At 37.9% G+C, this 6,255-nt stretch overlaps 2 long non-coding RNA genes across 3 annotated transcripts in view; one reads left to right on the forward strand and one right to left on the reverse strand.

The window, feature by feature from the left end:
• Positions 1–1,094, forward strand: part of LOC116675366 (uncharacterized) — a 30,378-nt gene extending 29,284 nt beyond the window's left edge. For both annotated transcript variants that reach the window (XR_004328394.1, XR_004328393.1), the window contains one exon: positions 1–1,094. This exon is cut by the window's left edge and continues 805 nt beyond it. This is a non-coding gene — a long non-coding RNA (uncharacterized LOC116675366).
• LOC116675392 (uncharacterized) overlaps positions 1–6,255 on the reverse strand; it is a 14,178-nt gene that overhangs the window by 1,471 nt on the left and 6,452 nt on the right. The gene's annotated exons all lie outside the window — the stretch shown is intronic.

The following is a 6,255-nucleotide window of genomic DNA, read 5'->3' on the forward strand; positions in this document are numbered from 1 at the left end:
AGACATAATAAGAAATTGATTGCCATGCAAATAAAAAACATCTGCAACACTGTATACTGTAAACATACTGTATGGCTATAACATGCTGCCATTGCAGCATTATGTGTACCTCACTTACATGCATGGCTACCAGCAGATTTCTCTTTTTCCCCATCACTGTGCTCATCAGGGTGTGTTTTGTAGAAAAACCTCTGGGGGGTGGGGGCGGCAATGCCAAAACATATATTTATAAACTTCAATATTCAATGGAAACTAATCCCAAAATGAAATAGAACAATGTGGTATCAACATAAATAACAGCACTTTCAGGCCAGAGAGCAAAGTTCATAGGAGTGTTTTAATCTGAACGATGATCTTTTTCGTAAACTTATCTAGTCGTTTTGGTGCCTAAACTTTGTCACTTCATCATTGCTGCATGACGCTCAATGTTTCTTGCTACACTGAACTGCAATGGCCTCTGAAAGGACCGTCATCTGGCGGTGCCTCTAGTTGACTCACAGTCACCTATTAAAAAACTGCCGCTGTTAGTGGCGTCCCGGAGCTCTGTAGAGGCTAAATACAACCAGCACCTGCCGCTCTGATTTTAGCGTTCTCTGGTACTATAGACTGTTCACGTTACAGCGCTTTAATTAGTTTAAAATACTTATATTTTAGGTATTTAATGGTCTATTGGTTAAGAAGCATTGATCCCTTTGAGGTGGGGATGCATTGAGTCCCCCACTGGAGATAAAAATAATTCAGCAGAAGCAGGAATATGTAGACCAGTCACGCATCCCCCCCCTGGCAAAAAACACCCTGGTCCTCATTGATGGAGTAAAATGTTTGCCTCTTCACAGATACATGTCAGTCTTTTGTACTTCTAGTCAATGCATATGTTTATGTGTTAGGTTTTGGCTTTAGATTTGATTCTAGATTTCCATTATATGTTTTTTCTATGTCTAAGATTTAAGTTTTCTTTGAGCGATTCCTCCCTTGTAAATTTTCATTCACGTCATGAATCATAGTTCCTCGTCTTCTAAGGTTGTTTTGTAAAAGTGGACCTGTCTACTGTTATGACTTCTGTAACATACCTTCATTAAATTAATAAGAATGTGTGATGTTTGTCCATCCCATCAGGTTTATTTATGAACGCTTGTCACATTGAATGTATGGCAAAATCATGTAGTTCTACTTGTACTATTTATAACATGTTTACATTTACAATCCAAATGGATGCTCTCACATGCACTAAAAGTTATTTTCATAATTTATGTGCAGGCTATGCATTAGAAATGTACATGTTTTACGTCTACAGGACATGTACTTCAGATCATCAGCTTTCTTACTTTCATGCATTAAACAGCAACCGCAGTCACATAAAGTGCACCTGTCAAAAGATCATTTCAAAAAGGTGATTTAAAAAGGCAATGTCTTATTTCACTGGATTCAACATTGTCTGAAATAAAGCCAATTGTACTGGCCTTCCTGGTACTTTACTTAATTAAGCAAAAGGGCAGAACAATTGAAGACAAACTGTTAAATAATTAGTGCCAGTAACTGTCACTTTATTAGGGTTAGATTTCTTTAACTGGTCTTCTAATTGATACGATTGAAAGTATGAATTTGGAGGGGTTGGACTGGATGTATTCGAGTGAATGTGTGATGACAAGACTTCATCCTGATGACACTGCGACTAAATCTTAATTATTGGTAATGTGGCTTCATCTTGAATCATCTTCTGACTTAATAATGATCACAGGATTTCCTGTTTCAACTAATAATGACTGCAGCTCCATTTAAAAAACTGACTGTATGATTAGTAACAGTGGCATGATTCTCCTACAGTAGACTTATATTATCTTAATCAAAAATGAAGAATACATTTACAATTCAAAACATGTTTAATAATACCTATGTATTCTGTATTTTGTTAAAGCAGGATTAGGTAGTGTTTTCAGAAAATACTGTAACATGAATACTCCATGACTTTTGGTGAGTTCTGAAACTCATCCGGAACTGGACTTTGGTAAGACTCCAGCAAAAAGGGAAAGATTGGGTCAGGAGAATTAATGTCAGAAACGTTTAGGACTTTTAAGTATAGACAACATTAGACTAGTGTTCTTCCTTTCTTTTACTTGTACCCTGCATAATCTCGTCTGCATTTACCTGACCCTGTGGTTGAGACCCCCTGGCACACCTTTTCTCCGAAAATTTCTTTGTCCTATCTTTTAATCCTCATGCAAATGGCACGTGGCCTTAAAGCTCAAAACGGATCCATTGAGTTTGGACGAAGCCCTGAAGAAGCTTGCAAAGACTCTGAGAAACTGCTCCAGTTCAACCAAGACCACCCTTCTCTGACCAAATGTTTTGGTTCTGAAGTTGTGCCCCGAAGCTTGATGTCACATTGTTGGCTCGACAGAGATGGCGGCTTACAGTGTAGCTCCTGGCCCAACCTTGCCAAATAGTTGTTTTATATGGTTCCAACTCCAGTATTCTACTACTGTGTGCTTGTCAGAGTTACTTAAAGCAGAATGGCAAACAAGAGCAGAGTACAATGCATCGATACTAATGCCATTGCAGAGGCACCACTGGAGAAACAAAAAATCTAATCTAAAAATCTAATCTAAATCTACATTTCAAACCACGTTTCTCTCGGATTCAACAGGTGGGAATCCCAGATATTTGCAGAAATTAATGTTGGCTTGAAGACCCCAGGATATTGTGGGACGCGATAAAAGGTTTTATTAGAAACAATACCACAGGTCACTTCAACTACAAAACCTTGAAGCTGAATTCACCATATTAGACTCATTGTTGCAAACTACGTTTACTGATCAAATAGCTGTAAAACAGTCACTAGTCAAGAAAGAAATAAGCAATATTCTAAAACAAAACTCTGAATTTCGAATTCATAGAACGAGACAGCGCTATTATTTCCATGGTGCTAGACCTAGTCATTTACTTGCCATGAGAATTAGGTACAGTGACCGTTTTGCTTGTTATTGAATCTACAGATGACAATATTAGGACTAACCCTTTTGAAAATTGTAATCGCTGCCCAGCTCTAATTTTTAGTAAACGCTGTGTACACAAACAATGTTCTCAATGCACAAGTTCATGTGTAGAGCCCCTGGCAATACTTCGAGCAAAGTTTCATGTTGTGTTGAGCCTGCTTAGTGTTTTCAAAATAATGATTTCATGCTATCATAGTAGTGCCCCAAGCACTCCGATTCAAAAGTCCACTTGACCAAAAAATGAAAATATGGTAAATCTTAAAAGTTGCCTTTCTGTCCTAATTATGCTTCTAAACAAAAGTTTGACTCTGGTACATTCACAAAAATCACCCTGGGTTGCATTTTGGCGAGAGTTAAGTTTTAAGGACCAAATATTCTTCAAATTTTAAATTATTTGTAATTACTGTGACGCAGATGAAATGGATGTAGGGAGGTAAAAAAAATTAAAACGTATACAATTAAAAGAAATGAAACGGTTGCCAGGACCAGCCTGAGAGACGGAACGAGATCAATAGACGTTTCTCAAAACAAAAGGTATGTTGACCTTGAGGAGAGGATCGCATGTTGTTCAAAATCTAATCGTCGCAGTGACCCAATGTAGCAAGTCCTCACTGGAAAACACTGAATAAATGCCAAGGAAGTAAAGCAATGTGGTAGCTCAAGGTCATAAAAGCACACATGTTGATGAAAGGCACTTCATGTGCTGGAAGGCAAATTAAAGAAATTGTTTGGCTGCAGTGATCACTTGCCTCTTTGGCAGTACATTTAATACAGCACGGGGGCCATGCCGGAAAAGAAGGAAGAGATTAATAAATTGTAAACAAAGATAATGATGGATGAAGCAACAGTTTCAAGAACCAGACTGTTGTGGTAAAATTATTTGATATGAATAACCCCTCTGTCCGGGGAGCAGGACTACTGACCCCTCAGACTGTGGGATGAACAAGACGTTTCCCAGAAGCTGTTTACCAATATTAACACAGATTATAATTTTCAGCTGTGTTTTTCACATTTTTGGAAAACAACATCCACAATGCTTTGTATACGTAAAAACCAGAAGTGTTAAATAAATAAATAATATTATGAAGAAAGACCATGTTGAATTGCTATTATGTATTATGCATTAAACATATTTTTTACATGATCTTGTGTTGGTTGACTTGTGAACAAGAGGGACATTTGCATTTAATATGTTTATTTAAATTAAGAGATCTGATTATGCACACACACACACACACACACACACACACACACACACACACACACACACACACACACACACACACACAGCAGTGTTTTTATTGAACAGCTATATATGGCGTGAGAAGGGCAGAGGAAAATAATGTTGTAAACTTTGCTCTCTAAGTCTCAGTTGTTTCTTTTTACTTTAGTTTTACCTAAGCACATAAAAATGTAGTGGGGGTGGAGGTTTTGGGTGGTTATGTGTGTGTAGGCCTCTACATCCTGCATTACACTGAGAATCCACAAGAGGGCAGTTAAGGTGCACCAGCTTGCATACAATAGGTGTGTCAGGTCATTATTGATCTTGGTGATAATGTAGAGGTCTCAGAAACCTGTGTATCAAATATGATACAAATGGTGTTTGATCCCAGAGTAGTTAGGACAGAATGCAACTGGATTAAAAAAGTATGTACTAAGACAATGAATATGTATATGGGTTATGACTAACTGTCCTTGGGGGGAACTCATTGCCAAGACATGACCTTGAGATTTGCAGCAACAACTGCTCACTTACAATATGTGTGTGTAAGAGAAGAAAGAAAAGATAAAGATGCAGAGTGCTGAGAGTCAGTGTGTTCAGTTGCTTTGATAGCACAGTTGTATTTATGTGTGTGTGCATGTGAGTTTGCGTGTGTGCGTGTTTTCCCGTAAAGACTGACTCAGGCTGACTCAGTCATTCTACAGATTAGCACATTTTACAAGTATAAATTCTGCTTGCTGCATGTTTTTCAGGTCTTACGTGGCACACGTCTGATCTTGTCTCAACTGATCTTCTCATTGCTTCATAACTTTGTTCAATTTCGGATGTAAACAGCAGCATAAAGCTCCAAAATGATTTAGATATTTTTCCCACTAGGTCATGAAGCTTGTGCTTGTTAGTATTGACATACTGACATTCCATATGTGATTAACTTAATTAACAACTTTAGAATTGCATTTTGCAGTTATCATTTGTGTGTTGAAGCACCAGAAACTGCTAATAATAACACATGGGGAATCCACCATGAAGAGTAAACTAGAAAGCTTGTGGTTTTGGTGTATTTGTCTATCATCCTAATCAGATTCCAAAACAACTTCAGTAAGTGTGCATTGATCAACACTTTGTCAAGTCAATCTATGAGAACTGTAATGAACCATGAATTTACATAACATGATAAGGGTCCATTGACCTTTTTTAATCTAGGGAACGTCTGGCTGTAGATTATGTATCTATCTGTGAGTGCAGAGGGATAAAGTGTCTGACAGACAGCCAGATGGGAGTCACTCTCTGATCTGAAAGGTGGATGGCAATAATGAGACACAGATGGTGGCGGTATGTCTACACACACACATAGATGAGACTGTCCCTCCCTCCAACACACACACACGCGCACGCACACACACACGCACACGCACACACACACACGCACACACACACACACACACACACAGCCGTGTTTCTATCCTCTTTTTTTAAACACTGAATAGCTTTTTACATTTTTGAAAAGATACATTTTACACAGTTTTTATTTTAAATCTCTAATTTATATTCAAGATTCTTGCAAGTACTTCCATCGCTGGTTTCTTTTTCTTTTCTCTTGCGATGCTTATTGTGACCATTACAGTAATACCTAGGCAAATTCCTTGTATGTGAATCTCTACTTGGGAATAAACCTGATACTGGTTCTGATGTGATTCAGTGTTATTATAAAATATTAATTTAAACCATTTTAAGTTCTTAGAAAATGACAATATCCAAATTTAGCGTAATAAAGAGCACATACTTTCAGTGCCCATAATATTTCAAGTTATTTATTAGACGTATGTTTTCTGTGCTGATTCAAAAGGAAGATAATGCAGCTACAGATACTTGAAGCAATGCAATTAGATACAAATGTTGGCCAGCTCTGCTCTTTACACCAAAGATTTGGATTTGTGCCTGGAGAATCCATTGGTCTCTACTTCCAGCACACGTCCTGAATCATCTGAAGACACACTCACACACACACTCTAACACACACACACACACACACACACACTC

Source organism: Etheostoma spectabile, chromosome 3, assembly GCF_008692095.1.
Source record: "Etheostoma spectabile isolate EspeVRDwgs_2016 chromosome 3, UIUC_Espe_1.0, whole genome shotgun sequence".
Taxonomy (NCBI): Eukaryota; Metazoa; Chordata; class Actinopteri; order Perciformes; family Percidae; genus Etheostoma; species Etheostoma spectabile.